At 38.3% G+C, this 20,301-nt stretch overlaps 1 long non-coding RNA gene across 4 annotated transcripts in view; it reads left to right on the top strand.

Annotated features, from left to right (window-relative positions):
* Positions 1-7,561: 7,561 nt before the first annotated feature.
* Positions 7,562-20,301, top strand: part of LOC127664768 (uncharacterized) — a 34,193-nt gene continuing 21,453 nt past the window's right edge. Inside the window, exons 1-4 of one of the 4 annotated variants that reach the window (XR_007973249.1) lie at positions 7,562-7,684; positions 7,813-8,016; positions 9,342-9,446; positions 12,805-12,869. This is a non-coding gene — a long non-coding RNA (uncharacterized LOC127664768). Of the gene's footprint in view, positions 8,017-9,341; positions 9,447-12,804; positions 12,870-20,301 lie in introns of all 4 variants that reach the window. The other 3 variants (XR_007973246.1, XR_007973248.1, XR_007973251.1) reach the window with 3 other exon arrangements.

Here is a 20,301-nt window from a genome sequence, read left to right as displayed (position 1 = left end):
ACAGCGGGCCAATACCTAATATATACAAAGAACTCAAGAAGGTAGAACCCAGAGAACCAAATAACCCTAATTAAAAAGTGGGGTACAGAGCTAAACAAAGCATTTTCATATGAAGAACTTCAGATGGCTGAGAAGCACCTTAACAAATGTTCAACATCATTAATCATTAGGGAAATGCAAATCAAAACAACACTGAGATTTCACCTCACACCAGTCAGACTGGCTAAGGTTAAAAACTCAGGAGACTGTATGTATTGGCAAGGATGTGGAGAAAGAGGAACACCCCTCCTGGTGGGATTGCAAGATGGTACAAACACTTTGGAAATCAATCTGGTGGTTCCTCAAAAATCTGGACATGACACTTCTGGAGGACTCTGCTATACCACTCCTGGACATATACCCAGAGGATTCCCCAGCATGCAATAAGCACACATGCTCCACTATGTTCATAGCAGCCCTGTTTGTAATAGCCAGAAGCTGGAAAGAACCCAGGTGTCCCTCAACGGAGAAATGGATACAAAAAATGTGGTATATTTACATAGTGGAGTACTATTCAGCCATTAGAAACAATGAATTTATGAAATTCTTAGACAAATGGATGGAGCTGGAGAACATCATACTAAGTGAGGCAACCCAGTCTCAAAAGATCGGTCATGGTATGCACTCACTGGTAAGTTGATATTAGCCTAGAAACTTGGAATACCCAAAACATAATTCACATATTAAATGATGTCCAAGAAGAACGGAGGAGTGGTCCCTGGTTCTGGAAAGACTCAGTGCAGCAGTATAGGGGAATACCAGAACAGGGAAGTGGGAAGGGGTGGATCGGGCAATAGGGGGAGGGAAGAAGTCATATGGGACTTTCGGGGAGTGGGGAGCCAGAAAAGCAGAAATTATTTGAAATGTAAATTAAAAAAATCGAATAAAAAAATAAATACAGCACTACACAGGTTAACAGGTAGAAGCCCTTACAGAGGAAATACAAAAATCCCTTAATGAATGACAGGAAAACACAATCAAACTGGTGAAGGAATTGAACAAAATTATCCAGGTTCTAAAAAGGGAAATAGAAACAACAAAGAAATCAGAAAGGGAGAGAACCCTGGAGATAGAAAACCTAGGAAAGAGATCAGGAGTCATGGATCACCAACAGAATACAAAAGATAGAAGGGAGAATTTCAGGTGAAGAAGATACCATAGAAAACCCTGACCCAACAATCAAAGAAAATGCAAAATGCAGAAAGCTCCTAACCTAAAACATTCAGGAGGACACAATGAGAAGACAAAAACCTAAGGATAATAGGTATAGAAGAGAGTAAAGATTCCCAAGGTAAAGAGCCAATAAATATCTTCAACAAAATTATAGCTGATTCTATCCTTTCCTCATGGGCCCTAGTGAAACCTTACCCAGTTTATGATATCCCTCATGATCAACAATTTCATCTGATTTTTCTGTACTGTTTCTTCATAATCTGCCTTTATTATGATTTTCTAACCTATGGCCTTTGTATTTATTTGTTGTCCATTTTACTGATGACAGGACCAGTGTCACCTGGGAACCCAGGAAAAATCACTGATGTAATCTTCCTTCTAAATCAGCCAAGTTCCTGGGGACGGTGTTGTTTCTACTTTCTGCTTTCTCAATGATGTCTAAATTTAGATGATTAGAAACAAAAGAATGTGTGTGAATAGAAGAGCAATGGAGAATGGAAAATTTTTGCCTCTACCAAGTAAATCTCTATTCATGATTTCTGTGTGCAAGAAATTTCACTTTATTTCCCCCATATTAGATATGATGCTTAGCTGTCATTTTATAATGAAATGAATTCTTTTCCTTTTGACTTTAAAATAACTGTTTTCAACATGACCTCTTTGTCAAAACATTTCAATATTTAGCATTATTCTTACAATGAAAGAAAACCTCACGGAGTTTAGTTTTTGACATAAGGCACACAAATCCTTTTGGACCAGGAACGTCCAGACATAAGGCAGTGAAAAGCTTTGGGTGCTTGATGAAGTTGCTATATTCCAGTCCAAGTAAATGGAAAATGAACACAATTCATGAGTACTCATGATAACTGTCTAGAAGAAATCATTTAAGTTTCTAAAGCTGATTCTATTCACTGCAAAAATAAAGATGAAACATTTTAGACACTTAATTTGTACCTAATGCTTATAATACATCTACTTCAAAACTTGAGCTTTTGAGTATGTTTGTGGAAAAGCATAAGAGCGATTTAAGAAATGTCAAACAGCGCCATATGTTTAGAATAAAAGAATTCTTTAATAAAACACATGCAGCATTCACTAGAAGAATGTAAAATGATTTTTTTCAGTTTTAAATTGAAGTTCATTTGGATGGTAACAAAAATATGCCTGTATTTTTCCTTATCAATAGATGTGCATGTTAAATACATGGTTGTTTTTATAGATTCTCTGTCTTCTGTTATATATGCGTTCATTTTATGTATATTTTTTTCTGGTAACTGCCCGATATCTTGTATATTTAAAACATTCTTTCTGTATTTCTCAAATACAGAAAATGTGGTATATTTACACAATGGAATACTACTCATCAATTAGAAACAATAAATTCACAAATTTTTTAGGCAAATGGCTTGATCTAGAAAATATCATCCTAAGTGAGGTAACCCAATCACAAAAGAATACACATGGAATGCAATCTCTGATAAGTGGATATTAATTAGCCCAGAAGCCCAGAATACCCAAGGCACAAATTGCATAACAAATGACTCCCATGAAGAAGTATGGAGAGGGTCCTGATCCTGGAAACGATTGATCTAGCATTGGAAGGGAATATAAGGACAGAGAAAAAGGAAGGAGGTGATTGGAGAAGGGATGGAGAAAAGAAGGTTTATGGGACATATGGGGAGGTGGGATCCGGGAAAGGGGAAATCTTTTGGAATGTAAACAAAGAATATAGAAAATAAAAATATTAAAAAAATAAAAAAAACATTCTTTGTTTAATTTTGAAGACATTTTAATAATACTATTGCCAATAAATCATCTAATATTAAAGTTTGAAGTCATATATAATATGTACATGTAATACAGTTTCATGTAGGAATACACTGAACTAAAAGAGTATAAACCAAAACATAGAGAAATGTATGAGTTTGTGTGATTGTCTCTATGATGTAGATATCTCCTTTGATACATTTTAATGAAACCTAGCACTGTTCATAAACAGCGCTAATTATATTCTTAGTAGCTATGCTACTTGATGAATTATCATGATTTTCCAAAACACATTTATTTGGTAGAATTCAGTTATGCCATTTGCAGGTATACTATGTACTATACAGGGTTTTTTCATATAAAAATGTTAGTAGCAATGAGTCATAGGTTCTAGGGGTAACTTCCTTTTGGCTTCCACTGTGATAATTCTTTTTACCTTTTCTGATTTCCTATTTTATTTATAGATGGCTACACTTACAAGAAGCTTACAGAACACCAAGTAGATTGGATCTGAAAAGAAAATTCTTCTGCCAAATAATAATAAAAACACCAACTGTGTAGAACAGAGAAAGAACATTAAAAACTGCAAGCAAAGTAACCTAAAGTCCAAGCTGTCAGTATTACATCTGACTTCCCAAAAAGGCTCTAAAAGAGAAGATCCTGAAAAGATGTCATGTAGACCCTGAGAGACTACAGATGCCAGGCTCCCCAAACTCCTAATCATCATAGATGGAGAAACATATATATTCCATAACAAAACCTAATTTAAACATCTTAATACTAATCCAGCCCTACAGAGAGAGAATACTGTAAGGAAAACAAGACAGGGAGGATAACTACAGTCAAGAACACAAAAGGAATTAACAGTACACCCAAAAGAAGAGACTCATACACATACCCAGTACCATCTCCAATATTAAAATAGCAGTAACTAACAATCATTGGTCACTCATTTCAGCAACAAGAGACTCGTATCACTAATGAAAAGACAGAGGTTAACAAAACGCATTTTAACAGGATTCATCATTATGCTGAATACAAGAGACAAGTATCAAAGATAGATACTATCTCAGAGTAAAGAGCTGGTAAAAGGTTTTACAAGCCAACAGGAAAAAGAAACAAACTGGAGTAGCTTTTAAAATATTGTATAAAATAGACTTTCAACCTAAAGTAATCAAAAGAGATGGAGTAGGACTTTTCATACTCATCAAAGGGAAAGCTCACCAAGAGGAAGTCTTCATTCTGAGCATCTTTACCCCAATTACAAGCATAAAAATGTTTATTAAAAAACATTAGTACAAGGAGATAAGAACGGATCAATTCGCATTCTTCTGCATGCTGACCTCCAATTGAACCAGCACCATTTGTTGAAAAGACTATTTTTTTCCACTGGATGCTTTCAGCTCCTTTGTCAAAGATCAAGAGACCATATGTGTGTGTGTTCATTTCTGGGTCTTCAATCCTATTCCATTGATCTGCTTGCCTGACATGGTACCAATACCATGCAGTTTTGATCACTGTTGCTCTGTAGTAAAGTTTGAGGTCTGGGATACTGAATCCCCCTGAAGTTCTTTTGCTGTTGAGAATAGTTTTAGCTATCCCGGGTTTTTTGTTATTCCAGATAAATTTGACAATTGCTCTTTCTAGGTCTATGAAGAACTGGGTTGGGATTTTGATGGGGATTGCATTGAATCTGTAGATAGCCTTTGGCAAGATGGCCATTTTAACTATGTTAATCCTACCAATCCAGGAGCATGGAAGATTTTTCCTTTTTCTGAGATCTTCTTTGATTTCCTTCTTCAGAGATCTGAAGCTCTTGTCATATAGGTCTTTCACTTGTTTGGTTAGAGTCACCCCCAAGATACTTTATGCTGTTTGTGGCTATTGTGAAGGGTGTCATTTCCCTAATTTCTTTCTCAGTCTTCTTATCCTTTGAGGATATAAAGGTCACATTTTTAAAACAGTGCAGAAAATCACATACATAAAATAGTAATGCCGAATCCTTGTGAATTTTAACCATCTTTTATCAACCAATATTCAAGCCAATTGATACAAAATCTTTTGAGGAAGTAATATTTGAATGATGGGTTGACATTATAATAGAGCTTAGTCTGGAAACACACATTCTATCTATTTATACTTTATGTGTTATGTTTAAAATGCAGAGTAGCCTTTATTTTCAGGCTTAAGTATGCATAAAGCCCCAATATCTATCTGAATTTATTTCAATTAATTTATTATAGATTTACTTATACACAGAGATATACAAAACATGAAGAAAGATATATAGAAAATTCAGATTGCAAGAGAAATGCAATAATATTCCCTCTTTTCTCTACCATTGTAAAAGTTCATATGGAAATAAGTGGTTGCCAAGGTTGGTTTCAAAATGTTTTCATCAAGCATGTATTACATGAGAAAATTATAAATAAGAAATTCTGAAGCCCTTTCCTCTACTACCCTGGCTCTAACCCTAAAAATGCCACAAGGAAACATATATAGCTTGTAAACACAACAAGTAGCAACCTATAAAATAAAGAAACAAAATGAATATTTCTTCTGTGGAAGCAAATAACACCCAAGAGGAGTAGACAGCAGGAAATAATCAAACACAGGGCTGAAATCAGCCAAGTAGAAACAAAAAGAACTATACAAAGAATCAAACAAACCAGGAGCTGGTTCTTTGAAAAAAACCAAGATAGACAAACCCTTATCTTGGGATTACATTCTGTAATTTTTTTTTTGGCCAGTATCCACTTTGAGGAGTCAAAGGGCAGACCTTAGATGAAATGCCTTAGAGTCAGGGGAGGGAACTTGTGGATCCCACTTCCAGTAGAAAAGGAGGGCATCATGTACAGGGGTGTGGTTGCCATCCAACAGTAAAAAATTCTGACCCAGAAGAGTTGCTGTCTCAAAGAAATGCAGGGACAAAAATGGAGAAAAGCCTGAGAAAACGATGTCTAGTGACAAGCCCAAACTGAGATCCACCCAAGGGGAGTCTGCAAGGCCTAACACTATTACTCATGCTGAGTTGTGCTCAACAAAAGGGGGCCTATCATGAGTGCCCTTTGAAAGACCCACCAAGAGGCTGAAAGAGTCAGATGCAGATATTTATTCTGAAGCAATGGAAATAGACTCAAGACCCCATTGGTTGAACTAGAGAAAAGCTGGAAGAAACTGAAGAGGAGGGCAAACCTATTGAAAGACCTGTAGTCTCAACTTACATGGACCTCAGACCTCTCTCAGACAATGAGCCACAAACCAGGCAGCCTACACCAGCTGATATGAGGCCCCGAGGACATATACAGCAGAGGACTACCAGGTCTACACTCAGTCAGCCAAGATGCACCTAACCCTAAAGAGACATGAGGCTCCAGGGAATTGGGAGGTCTGGTGGGGTAGAGATTGGGGTATCTCCCTGTTGTAGATGGGAGGAAAGAGGAGGTATTGGATGTAGAACAATCAGAGGCTAGACCAGGAGAGGGATAAAGTCTGGACTATAAAAAATGATTAAATAGTAATAAAATGATGATGATGATGATGATAATAATAATTTCATAATATTATTAATAATTTATAATAATTATTGTTATTATAAAACAACTAAGACTAAGATTTAAAAACTGCAAGAAAGAATCAAAACACAACCACTCACTGTACTCACCAGTACACCCCAGATTAAGAGATGACAACAAATAGCTTCATGGCAGCTTGTGATTTTCAAGCAGAATATCTTCTTTGTTAACTAGGGGTACCTCCAGTTTGTAATTTTCTGCCTCAATTTTGTAAATTTCTGTGACTACACATAGGCATTTAGCAACTTTATATAATAACCACACAAATACAAAGAAACAAACAAAAATAAAAATTATGTGGATATAGTCATCATTATGCAGTTAACATGATATATTCTGAATATTATGTAAATTGTTAATTTCTGTCTGTGTGTGTGTGCATCTGTGTGTGTGCATCTGTGTGTGGTTATGTGTGTGTGTGTTTGTGTGTGTGTGTTTGCACACATGCTTCTACTTAGTAGCATCTGTTCTTTCCTTCCCAGTACAAGGACTTACTGGGGGCATCACATTTGTCAGCAAATGGTTTTAACTTCTAAGCCACCAAACTAGTTCAAGGCTTGGAACTTTAAAAATCCAGTTGAGGTTCATAAATGGAGCCAGGTCTCACCTCAGGACATTAGTGCACACCTATAATAATTCCACCACTTTGAATATGGAGACAGGAGGATTTATAGTTTCATGATAGCTTTGTCTACATAGCAAGACCCTTACTCAAAACAAATTAAAAATGTCCACCATAGTAGATCACTTCTGAGATGTCAGTACTTAATAAGCTGTGACAGGAGGAACACCACAAGTTTCAGTCTGAAGTATCCAATTACTGTATGTCATAAAACTTCCCTTCTCATAAAGAGCCAGACCACTCCTTTTTACTATTTCTTAAACTTAACTAATGCCCATCCACTTGATTGAGAAGGGTAAAACCAACGTCTACAATGAGGAGGCTGTGACACATAGTTCAGCCTATTTGTCAATTCCCCACAGGCAGCCTGCTGATCTATGAGGTCAGTCCTGCTGTGAACCTTGTTAGAAATTCCAGGAACCCCATTGGAAGATGTTCAACACCCTCCTGAGGAGGATCCCATGGTTTCTCACAAGGATGTAATGCCAAATGGGATTACCTCAGAAAGGTATTATTCATGGACTTTATCATATCCACTTAAATGAAGAGTATCAACAGGGCCCTGCTCAACTTTTCACAAGGTAATTAAAGACCCAAAAGAGTTCTCTCAGCAGACAGGATCTCCTCTCTCTACAGGGCATTCCATCAACAAGACAGAAAGCAAGTCCCTGAGGCTATAGGCACCTTACTGCTGTTCTGTGAAATTCCCACTTTACCAATGGCTCCCTAGGTGGATACAAGAAAAGAAATATCAGAATCATGGAGAGAGGGAAGGAAGAAAATAATGTGGTTTGGAGAACATCTTGAGACTCTTCCTCTTCCTCACCCATATGGATTAGGGTGAGCCTAAATGGAACCTGTGATGCTATTGTCTTTTCCTATTCCTATTTGGGCTGGATCCTGAGAGGGCTATAGGCATCCCTTTTATTCCCTTTGGTCTTTCTTCCAGCATATTCAAAACACAGTATAGAATACAGAAAGCAAGCTTAGGAGAGAGGAAGTTTAAACAATCTTTAGTTTATCAAGAGTGCTCTACTCTGCAGCACTTGGGGTTCCCAGTGCAAGCTTCACCTGATGGGGCGGGACCTCAGCAAGCTTCCAGCCAATGGGAGGTCTGGAGGCGGGGCCTGTGGCTTGCAGGGCCTATCTCGGAAGTGTGGCTGTGAGGGTCGGGGTGGGGCCTGGGGGCGGGGCGTAGCGGGCTGTGGTGAGAGCCTGGTGCTGGAAGCTTGGTGACCTGGCCCAGTCTCCTGAACCACTCCAGCTGTCCTGTACTGGAGGTCCCTGGGAAGATGTGTGGTGTGGGCCTGAAGGTGAAGTCCTGTGGCCGGGCCTCGGGGGGCGGCTGTGAATGCCGGGGTCCGGGCGAGGTGAGGAGCCGAGATGCAAGGGAATTAGAGGGCGGCGAGCTCGGGACCGCCCAGGCTTGGGCCCTTCCCCGCTGGGTGGAACCGGGATCCAGGGCGGCGCTGCTGCGGGTCCTAGGCAAGCTGAGGGCCAGGTGGAGCCTGCGTGTGCTCTGGTCCCAGTTTTCCCTGAACCTGCGGCCTGGCTGATGTTCTGGCAGCCGGGATGGAGTTGGGGGAGGCGCCCGGCCCTGCATTCCTGCACAGGAAGGTCGTGGGCTCTTCTTGAGTAGGGTGGTGGGGACTGGACCTGCTGGCCAGGCGCCGGTGTCGCCTTCACTCTACTGCTAACTCTTCCCTCCCCACCCCCTTTGAAGGGCTGCCGGCCCTGGTGGTCTAAAACATTTTGTTTAGTTGAGGCAATCCAGTTCTTATAATTCTAAGAGACTTGGCTTTCACTTCTGGGGACTCTTGTTAATTGAAGTCCTGAGTTACTTAGTGTGTTGAGTTTTGATGCCACCAAACTGTTCAGGATTTGGATACTTAACGAATCTCAGTTCTGTGCCCCTGCAACTTTTTCAAAGAAAGTAAGATGCCTTTGAAAGAGTTGAAAGGGGGCTGGAGAGATGGCTCAGCAGTTAAGAGCACTGACTGCTCTTCCTAAGGTCCCGAATTCAATTCCCAGCAACCAAGTGGTGGTTCACAACCATCCATAATGAGATCTGGCTCCCTCTTTTAGAGTGTCTGAAGACAACTACAGTGTACTTATATATAATAAATAAGATTAACCATGTTTCCTGTTGTTCTCGCCTCTGTCAGGTACGCCTTGTTGGAATTGACATTTTCACTGGCAGAAAACATGAAGATATCTGTCCCTCTACTCACAACATGGATGTTCCAAATATTAAGAGAAATGATTATCAAGTAAGTACTGATCTCGTTCACAGTGTTTCAGAGTGTATAAATGCCCTCTTTGGTAGTAGTTTTTCAAGACTTGATAGTAATTTTATAGAGTATATTCCTTACCAGTTACTAGACTCCTCTTATCTTACACATTAGAGAAATAGTGTTTTGTTTTGTTCTGCTTTTGTTAATATTCTGTGCCTTTTATTGTTGGGAAATAGAGGATCATATATCTCAGACTGGCCTTGAACTCCCTATTCAAGGATAATCTTCAGTTTCTGACCCTCCTGCCTCTACCTGTGAGTGCTGAGATTATAGGTTGCATCTTCATGGCTGGCTGTCCTATACTGGAAGCCAAACCCAGGGCTTTGTGCATGCTTTAGGCAAGCAACCTACAGTTGTGCTGTTTCTCCAGCCTCTATTCCTGCATTGTAAAAATCCTGTATTGGACCAGTGAAATGGCTGGGTTAGGCACTGTCTGTGAAGCCTTAGTCTGGACAGAGGTGTTCTCTACTTGTGAGCTGGGAAATGCCTATATCTGCATACATACACTCACTAGATAAATAAATGTAAGTGAGGCAGGAGAATCAGAAAGACTTAGGAAGGTTGGAATCAGCTGCATTCACTCGATGACTTTCTTTTATTCTATCTGTCTTTTAATTCCTTAAGAAGTTTAAAGGAGATTGGTTCCCATTCTGGATCTCCATCATCCATGCTTACAGTTTGGAAAAGCTTCAAATTTTCCCCTTGTTCTCCAGTCTTCTGTACTGTTTGTAGAATATGGGACTGAGGGGGTGTCCTTTTCTTGTCCATCTTCTTAGGCCTAGGAAGTAGAAGAGGGGGCAAGTAAGGATTATGATATTTAGCTGTTTCTATTTTGTGGAATAGTTTGAAGTGCCACGGTCACCCCAGCTGGGTATGGGGGTCCCTGTGATGAGGGTCCTTGATGTCCAGGTGGGTAAGGATTCAGCTGTGAGAAACAGAAACACAGAGGCAGCTTGAATCTGAGGGTATTTTGCAGCTCTCAAGCAGGGGTTTTTATATATTAAAAACCAAATGTAGCAACTCTTAGAAACCGTATCCAGTGAAACAATGACTAACACCAACAAAAGTCATTTGTCACAGTAAAATACAAACATCATCTGAGCATTACAACTCTTAAAGTACATGTTTAGTGAATCATAAATAGGACAGGTAACATCATTATTCTTAATATAAATCATTAAAATATAACAATTCTAAAAGGATGTATTCAATAGGGCAGTCATCCAAGGCTAATGGCATATTCCCAAGAACAGGTTAATAAATCTATATGTTCAGTGCTCTCAACCGCTGAGCTAACTTTCCTGCCCAATATCGTTAATTATTATTTAGCATCTAATGCCTGATTTTTTATAAATCTTCAACACATAAATTTAAACTATTTTAATTCTTTAAAATTAAGGCTTTCTCTACCATATGACAAAGCCCACCTCCAATGTCATAGGTGTAGCCATATGAAATTTTATTATTGGGAAAGTTTTCATCTATCATAATAATTTTATAAATGATTTAAAAAGTAAAGCATTGATTTACCTGGAAATATGTTAGTGACCCACATCTCAAGGCATGGTTTCATAACCATTGTTCTTGCATAAGATCATGGTCTAGGCTCCCAGGAACCTGTAACTAAGGAATGAAAGAGAACAGAACAGAAATGTTGTCATGAGAACTAGGGCTCAGTATGTTTGCTCCAGGGGAGAGTTCCACAACTGGTTCCAGTAGACCTCTTTCTTTTGAAGTTGAATTCTCAGTCTGTGGAACTTGTCAAACAGATTCTCCTGGTGTTGGTATGGCATTGAAGGTTATTGGTATTAGGTCTTTGTTGAAGGTCTGATAGAACTCTGCATTAAACCCATCTGATTGATCCTGGGCTTTTTTTTTTTTTTTTTTTTTTTTGCTTGTGAGACTATGAATAACTGCTTATATTTCTTTAGTGGGTTTGGGATGGTTTAGATAATTTATCTGATCCTGATTTAGCTTTGGTACTTGATATGTTTCTACATAATTATACATTTCATCTATATTTTCCAGTTTTCTTGAGTATAGGTTTTGTAATAGGATCTGATGATTTTTTGAATTTCCTCAGTATCTGTTGTATGTCTCCCTTTTCATTTCTGATTTTGTTGATTTGGATATGGTCTCTGTGACCGCTGGTGAGTTTGTGCAAGGGTTTATCTATCTTGTTGGTTTTTACAAATAACCAGCTCCTAGTTTGGTTGATTCTTTGTATATTTCTTTTTGTTTCCACTTGATTGATTTCAGCCTTGTGTTTGATTATTTCCTGCCTTCTATTGCTCTTGGGTATATTTGCTTCTTTTTGTTCTAGAACCTTCAGATGTGCTGTCATGCTGCTAGTGTATGCTCTTTGCAGTTTCTTTTTGGAGGCATTCAGAGTTATGGGTTTTCCTATTAGCACTGTTTTCATTGTGTCCCATAAATTTCGGTATATTGTGCCTTCATAAAGAAATTCTAAAATGTCTTTAATTTCTTTCTTTCTTTCTTCCTTGACCAAGTTATCATTGAGTAGAATGTTGTTCAGTTTCCATGTGGGCTTCCTCTTGTTTTTGTTGTTATTGAAGACAAGCCTTAGTCCCTGGAGATCTGATAGGGTACATGCATGGGATTATTCCAATCTTCTTATATCTGTTGAGGTCTGTTTTGTGTCCAAGGCGAGTATATGGTTACTTTTGGAGAAGGTACCACGAGGTTCTGGGAAGAAGGTATATTCTTTTGTTTTAGGACAAAATGTTCTATAGATATCTGTTAAATCCATTTGGTTCCTAAATTCTGTTAGTTTCACTCTGTCTCTGTTTAGTTTCTGTTTCCATGATCTGTCCATTGGTGAAAGTAGGCTCTTGAAGGCTCTCACTATTATAATGTGAGGTGCAATGTGCACTTTAGTAAAATTTCTGTTATGAATGTGGGTATTCTTACATTTGGAGCATAGATGTTTAGAATTGAGAGTTCATCTTGGTAGATTTTTTCCTTTGATGAGTATGAAGTACCCTTGCTTACATTTTTTGATTACTTTAGGTTGAAAGTCTATTTTGGAACATTTGCTTGGAAAATTGTTTTCTAGCCTTTTATTCTGAGGTATTATCTGTTTTTGTGTCTGAAGTGGGATTCCTGTATGCAGCAAAATGTTGGGTCCTGTTTACATATCCAGTCTGTTAGTCTATGTCTTTTGATTGGAGAATTGAGTCAATTGATATTAAGAGATATTAAGGAAAAGTGATTGTTGCTTCCTGTTATTTTTGTTATTAGAGGTGGAGTTTTGTTTATGTGGCTTTCTTCCTTTTGGTTTGTTAAAAGAAGATTATTTTCTTTCTTTTTCTAGGGTGCAGTTCCCTCCTTTTTGAGGTTTCCATTCATTATCCTTTGAAGGACTGGATTTGTGGAAAGGTACTTGTAAATTTGTTTTTGTCATGGAATACCTTGGTTTCTCCATCTATGGTAAAGTTTTTCTGGGTATAGCAGCCTGAGTTGGCATTTGTGTTCCCTTAGGGTTTGTATGACATCTTTTCAGGTTCTTCTGGCTTTCATAGTCTCTGTCAAGAAGTCTGGTGTAATTCTGATTAGTCTGCCTTTAAATGTTACTTGATCTTTTTCCCTTACTGCTTTTAATATTATTTCTTTCTTTAGTGCATTTGGTGTTTTGATTATTATGTGTCAAGAGGAATTTCTCTTCTGGTCCAATCTATTTGGAGTTCTGCAGGCTTCTTGTATGTTCATGGGTATCTCTTTCTTTAGATTGGGGAAGTTTTCTTCTATAGTTTTGTTGAAGACATTACTGGCCTTTTAAGCTGGAAATCTTCATTCTCTTCTATACCTATAATCTTTAGGTTTGGTCTTTTCATTGTGTCCTGGATTTCCTGAATGTTGTGGTTTAGGAGATTTTTGTATTTTGCATTTTCTTTGAATGTTGTGTCAGTGTTTTCTATTGTATCTTCTGCACCTGAGATTCTCTCTACTATCTCTTCTATTCTGTTGGTGATGCTTGTTTATATGACTCCTGATTTCTTTCCTAGGTTTTGTATCTCCAGAGTTGTCTCCCTTTGTGATTTCTTTATTGTTTCTCCTTCCATTTTTATATCCTGGATGGTTTTGTTCAATTCCTTCACATGTTTGGTTAGTTTTCCTGTAATTCTTTAAGGGAGTTATTTATGTCCTTCTTGAAGTCCTCTAGCAGCATCATGAGCTGTGAATTTAAATCCAAATCTTTCTTTTCAAGTGGGTTGGAGTATCTAGGACTTCCTGTTGTGTTGCCATGCTGCCTTGCTTTCTGTTGATAATGTTCTTATTTTGCCTCTCACCATCTGGATATCTCTGGTGTTAGTTGGTCCCTCCTAATAGCAGCTACTAATCAGGGGAAACTGCAGGCACTGAGTTCTTCCTGGTTGGTGATTCTGCACATACTAGAGAAAAGTGCTGTGACTAAATGAAGCAGTATACAAAATTGCACTCTAAATTATGACCATGGAGGTGTTTTCTGGGACCACATCACATATATTCTCCTCTGCCCATGATCATAGCCTTCATATTATTTTAGAAGGTATGAAGTTGATACTGACATTATCAATTAAATAATTTAAGGTATGTTCTCATAAGTTTGTCAATGGTTTTGATGACAGACATCAATGATACAGTTTATTCGCCTTGGGGAGATAAACTTTCTGTTCATCCATAAATACTATTCCTGAATATCCACTTCAAAAATTGTGAAAAAAATGAAATGTTTAGAAGAGCATAATAGGGTAAATTTGGATTTCACCCCAATCAGTCACTGTAAGCTCCCAGCATAGAAAACATTAATTAGTGTCTGAATGATGCAGGCTCAAAATAGGTGAATGTCCAGGCTGTCTGTCAATCTATCATCCTTCTTGTTATTTCTCTTCAACTCACGTTCAGTCCACACTTGAAAATACTCACAGTTTTTAGAAGATAGTAATCAACTCATTTGAATGAAAAATGAATATATATATATATATATATATATATATATATATATATATATATTTCTATATTTATATACTCATAGTGTGCCTTTCAAGTGTAGTTGGTATATGTGAGAGAAATTTACTTTAATTTTTGAGAGTAAAGAAAACTAAAATGAATGTTTTTCTTGAAAGACCATATATGTGTCCTGATTCTGCTGTCTAGTGAATAAAAAGTTAAATTATTTTGAGGATGTCTTTCATGTTATGTTAAGAGCGTTATTAGTTTCATAGGAGATGATCTTCATTATTTCCATTTGCAAGGAAGGTAATTACTTAGCAGACATTTAAATTGGAGATTTCAGATTTATGTATTTCTTCTGAATTTTGGTTCATATATATATGAACCACATATATATAATATATATAATTGAATATATATACATGTATATATACAAATATATACCATTGTATATATACAATTAGATGTATTGAGGTAAAAAGAAAATATAAGTACAAATGTTTCATTTGATTTGACATGTTTGTTTGTATATGAGTGTGCATGTGTATCCTTTAGTAAATATTATACATTCCCATATTTTGACTGTTATATGGAAATAGTGTGGAAAATTTTCTCTGTAGTATCATGTTTCAAAATCATCACACATTTGAAGAGTATATGTATATGTACATGTATATGTGTATGTATATGATTTTTGATTCAGAGTTTATTTTGTGTCATTTTTCTCCTGAATCTGAGAGAGGCAGTGTAAGTGTCTTCAGTTTTGGACCAACATATTGGCTTAACAGTGTCCAATACAGATTTATATACCCAAGTGAACACACACACAAAATTTGCAGTTAAAAATGTTATCATATTTAATCCCTCTTAAATTAGAGAATTACATGCTGCAGTGGAATAGTGTTGAGCTAATTATTAATTTGTGCCAGGAGAGTTGATGTGAGGACTCACACAGATGAAGCACTAGTTTCCAGGACCTCCTGTTTTGTATGCCAATTCACCCAAGGGAACACACAATATTTTTTTTCTAAAAAGGTGTTCTCCCTGCATCAAGTGTATTCTTTTTTTTTTTTTTTTTTTGGTATTTTTTTTCTTTGATATTTTTTTTATTTACATTTCAAATGATTTCCCCTTTTCTGGCTTCCCACCCCTCTTCTCTCCCCATATTTCCCATCCACCCCTTCCCACTTCCCTGTTCTGGTTTTGCCCTATACTGCTACACTGAGTCTTTCCATAACCAGGGGCCACACCTCCGTTCTTCTTGGACCTCATTTGTGTGTGGATTATGTTTTGGGCATTCCAATTTTCTAGGCTAATATCCACTTATTAGTGAATGCATACCATGACTGATATTTTGAGATTGGGTTACCTCACTTAGTATGCTGTTATCCACCTCCATCCATTTGTCTAAGAAGTGTCTTCTAAACAATGGTCATATACTTACCTGCAGTTTAGTGTGAATAATGATCCCTCTGTATGTGCCATGACCTCATGCTAAGAGGACACTGCCTTACCTATCCCTTTATACAATGAAACTAAATCTAGGAGCGATTGTTGGCCCTGCCATAGTCACACAGCTCTTAGAACACAGTCAAGTCTTGACATTCCCAACTATCTTCCACACTGTAGTCATCTTCCTGTCACACAGGTGTTCCAGTGAATCATGTCCTTCAGAAGGGCAGTCATGTGGAGAATTCCATCTACACCTGCACCCTCATGATGGCACTTGGCTTTAGTAATTTTAATGAGCAATAATCTTAAAAGTCTTACTTTTATCAAGACTCTAACCTTTTTTTCTTTTAACATTACAATTCAAAAGAACAGAAAGATCAGTGGTACTATTTTCTGAGAAGGTATTTTACTTGTGATTATACTTTAATTCTGTACTGATATGGGAATTGTAGTTTGTGTTTAATTTCTTTCTTAAAAATATATTTTGCAGACTGTCTTCAACCCTGGTATTGATTAGATGGTCACCGGATACTGCTTTAGATCCTTTTGTCTATCACATATTTCATTTAATGTTGAGGAAGTGCAGTCATTGCCTCCTTTTATATTAAAGTAAACAGCACTCTTTAGTATTACGTTAAATTCCACTCCATAAATGTTACTGCACCATGTCCATTAAAGCCATCTGCTACTTTAATGTCAAGCTGATTTTTGCCTTTTCCTTGTGTATTAGTCACAGAACTTTCCCTCAGAACTTATGGACTGCCTCTATATATTAAGGGAATTTACTGTAATGACGTATGGTCTGTAGTCTAACTAAGCCAACAATGAGTAGCTGTGAGTGGGAAGTCAAAAAATCTAGTAGTTTTTCAGTCTATGAGGCTAGTTTGCTTCACCTGGTCTTCTTTATAAACTGGAATCCTGAAGAAGTTGATATCAACAGATGTGCTGGCAGTAAGAACAAGCAGGCAAAGAAGAGTGAATCTTCCTGCTTCCAAAGTCCTTATATAAGCCTCCAACAGAAGGACTGGCTCAGATTAAAGGTGTTTACCCCCATGCCTAGATTGGGACCTTGCTTTGTCCTAGGCTGACCTTGAACTCAGATCCACTTCCCTTAGATTGTAGAAATTAATAGTGGGTGTGTTCTACCTTGCCTGGGCCTAATGTTTTCATGGCCACTATGCCTCAATATCTCCATATCAAGGTCCAAGTCAAAAGCCTCAAGATCTGGATTACAGGTGTGCCCTAAATTTCTGGATTGTAATTTTTTTCATATGTAGTCTAATTGACAGCAACCTTGCAACAAAAACCTTCTGAGGACTGGCTGTGTTTCCTAGATCAATGTGTTATTAACTGGCCATATCTTTGGTTCTAAAACATTTTTAAATATTCCCTAATCCAATAGTGCATATTGATAAACTGATTGTCTTGTGTTTAACACTATGATGGTACTTATAATCTATTAAAGTGATTAGCATGAAATAAGCTACTAGCAAATTTATTTTACTATATTGTGTGTTTTTATTGCATTTGAGCAGATCCATTAATGCATCCAAGAAGAGTATCAAGAAAGCGTTCTCACTGAATATATTCACTGAGGACATCGCAACCTGTGACTGTATATGTGAATACAAAACCAAAACTGATATTTCAAGTTCATGACTAGGAGTGACAGGCAATTTGTAGAATAATGGAAGATGGAGACATAGGAGGGTAGAGGAGAGAGATAGGATGAATTTTTGCATATGGAAAAGCTAAGTGGATATGGCATGCACCCATGTTTATATGTGATATGAAGAAAGCAACATGAAGCAAGATTGATCCACATGCTAAAGCAGAATAAAGAAAAAATATTTTTTCTTTTTCTAAGATGACTGAAAGTTACATCAGGTAGTTGCACCATCATACATTTCCATTCCAGGTATTATTTTTAGAATTAAACAGCATTTTTCTTTCTTTTTTTTTAAAAGGTATTTTCTTTATTTACATTTCAAATATTATCCCCTTTCCTGGTTGCCCTTAGAAACCCCCCCCCCATCTCCCTGCTCATCAACCCACCCAATCCCACTTCCCTGTCCTGGCATTCTCCTACACTGGAGCATTGAGCTTTCACAGGACCAAGGGCCTCTCCTCCCATTGATGTCCAACAAGGCCATCCAATGGTGCATATGGGGCTGGAGACATGGATCCCTCCATGTGTACTCTTTGGTTGGTGGTTTAGTTACTGGGAGCTCTGGGGTACTGGTTGGTTGAATTTGTTGTTCCTCCTATGGGACTGCAAAGCCCTCCAGCTCCTTGGATGCTTTCTCTAGTTCCTCCATTAGGGATCCTGTGCTTAGTCAAATGGTAGGCTGAGAGCATCCACCTCTGTATTTGTCAGGCACTGACAGAGCCTCACAGGAGACAGCTATATCAGGCTCCTATAGCAAGAGCTTGTTGGCATCAACAATAGTGTCTGAGTTTGGTGAATATATATGTGATGGGTCTACATGTAGGGATGTGTCTGGATGGTCTTTCCTTCAGAGTATGCCCCACACTTTTTGTCCATATCTCCTTCCCATGGGTATTTTGTTTCCCCTTCTAAGATGGACCAATGTATCCATACCTTGGTCTTCCTTCTTTTTGAGCTTCATATGGTTCATGAATTGTATCTTGGGTATTCCAAACTTCTGGTCTAATATCCACTTATCAGTGTCTGTTCTCTCATGATTAGGTTACCTCAGTCAGGATATTTTCTAGCTCCATCCATTTGCCTAAGAATTTCATCAATTCTTTGTTTTCAATATCCGAGTAGTACTCCATTGTGTAAATGCACCACATTTTCTGTATCCATTTCTCTGTTGAAGGACATCTGGGTTGTTTCCAGCTTCTTGCTATTGTAAATAAGGCTGCTATGAACATAGTGGAGCATGCGTCTTTAATACATGGAGGAGCATCTTCTGGGAATATGCCCAGGAGTGGGATAACTGGGTCTTCCAGTAGTACTTTGTCCAATTTTCTGAGGAACTGCTAAACTGTTTTCCAGACTGGATGTGCTAGCTTGCAATCCCACCAGCAATGGAAGAGTGTTCCTTTTTCTCCCGACTCTTCTCAGCACCTGCTGTCCCCTGAGTTTTTGATCTTAGCCATTCTGGCTATGAGGTAGAATCTCAGGGTTGTTTTGATATGCATTTCCATGATAACTAAGTATGTTAAACATTTCTTTTTTATTGGGTATTTTATTTTTTCTTTAATTATAATTGAAATGTTATCCCCTTTCCTGGTTTCCCCTCCTAAAATCCCTATCCCCTCCCCCTCCCCCTGCTCACCAACCCGCCACTCCTACTTCCCTGTCCTGGTATTCCTCTGTATGGGGCATTGAGCCTTCTCAGGACTAAGGGCCTCTCCTCCCTTCAGTGTCCAACAATGCCATCCTCTGCTACCTATACAGCTGGAGCCATGCGTCCCTCCATATGTAATCTTTGCTTGGTAGGTTAGTCCCTGGCAGTTCTGGGGGTGCTGGTGGGTTCATATTGTTGCTCCTTCTATCTGGCTGCAAGCTCCTTGCCATCAGATCCTTGGGTCCTTTCTCTAGCTCCTATATTGGGGTCCTTGTGCTCAGTCCAGTGGTTGGCTGAGAGCACCCATCTCTGTATTTGTCAGGTACTGGCAGAGCCTCTCAGGAGACAGCTAAATCAGGCTTCTGTCAGCAAGCACTTGTTGGCATCCACAGTAGTGTCTGTATATGGGATATTGGTGACTATATATGGAAGGGAACCCCAGGTGGGTCAGTCTCTGGATGGTCTTTCCTTCAGTCTCTGCTCCACACTTTGTCTATCTTCTCTCATGGGTATTTTGTTCCACCTTCTTTTTTTTTATTTTTTTTATTCGATATATTTTTTATTTACATTTCAAATGATTTCCCCTTTTCTAGCTCCCCACTCCCCGAAAGTCGCATAAGCCCCCTTCTCTCCCCCTGTCCTCCCACCCAACCCTACCCACTTCCCCGTTCTGGTTTTGCCCTATACTTCTTCACTGAGTCTTTCTAGAACAAGGGGCCACTCCTCCTTTCTTCTTGTACCTCATTTGATGTATGGATTATGTTTGGGGTATTCTAGTTTTCTAGGTTAATATCCACTTATTAGTGAGTGCATACCATGAGTCACCTTTTGAGTCTGGGTTACCTCACTTAGTATGATGTTTTCTAGCTCCATCCATTTGCCTAAGAATTTCATGAATTCATTGTTTCTAATGGCTGAATAGTACTCCATTGTGTAGATATACCACATTTTTTGCATCCACTCTTCTGTTGAGGGATACCTGGGTTATTTCCAGCATCTGGCAATTATAAATAGGGCTGCTTTGAACATAGTAGAGCATGTATCCTTATTACATGGTGGGGAATCCTCTGGGTATATGCCCAGGAGTGGTATAGCAGGATCTTCTGGAA

This window comes from Apodemus sylvaticus, chromosome 14, assembly GCF_947179515.1.
Source record: "Apodemus sylvaticus chromosome 14, mApoSyl1.1, whole genome shotgun sequence".
Lineage (NCBI taxonomy): Eukaryota > Metazoa > Chordata > Mammalia > Rodentia > Muridae > Apodemus > Apodemus sylvaticus.
This window is presented reverse-complemented; position numbering and strand designations above follow the sequence as displayed.